Source organism: Nerophis lumbriciformis, linkage group LG19 (assembly GCF_033978685.3).
Source record: "Nerophis lumbriciformis linkage group LG19, RoL_Nlum_v2.1, whole genome shotgun sequence".
Taxonomy (NCBI): Eukaryota; Metazoa; Chordata; class Actinopteri; order Syngnathiformes; family Syngnathidae; genus Nerophis; species Nerophis lumbriciformis.
Genome location: NC_084566.2, coordinates 15,769,835 through 15,770,466, shown reverse-complemented (window position 1 = coordinate 15,770,466; position 632 = coordinate 15,769,835).

Below are 632 nucleotides of genomic sequence, written 5' to 3'. Positions count from 1 at the left end.
TGCTATGTTGTCATGGAGTCGTCCGGTTTAGGGGGGACAAAGACGTAATGTACAAACATTTATCAAACTGTTTCTTTATATTGCACGCAAACATATTCGTTTTCTTTATGTACTTAAATTTCAATTCACTCAATTTTAAAAACATGTGGTCTTTTATTCGCAAATTCAATATGTATGTATTCGCATTTTCCCGTTTCCCCTATTGTGCGTGTAATGAAACAGTCCAAAGGCCAACGGAAATGGACTGCAGAATAAATGATGAAACTTAAATATATCTATTGGTTGTATTTGTTTTACCTGTGATATTAGGCAATATTAAATACATAACAAATATATTTTATAATATTTTAGTTTTTAGTTCAGTTACATTTTGTACATTTTCCCGTTAGCCACTCAAATTCTAAAATAAAGTTATCGAAATATATTCAACACAAAAATATGTAAAATCAGCTAAAATATGTAATAATAAATGCATACACTCGTTCGTTATTAAAGTTTTTTAAAATAGCTAGTTTGAAACAATGGCGATGATAACATCCGGGTTCACAGTTCATGCTGAATAAATGATGACAATTAAATATGTCTATTTGTTGTATTTGTTTTACCTGTGATATTAGGCAATATTAAATACA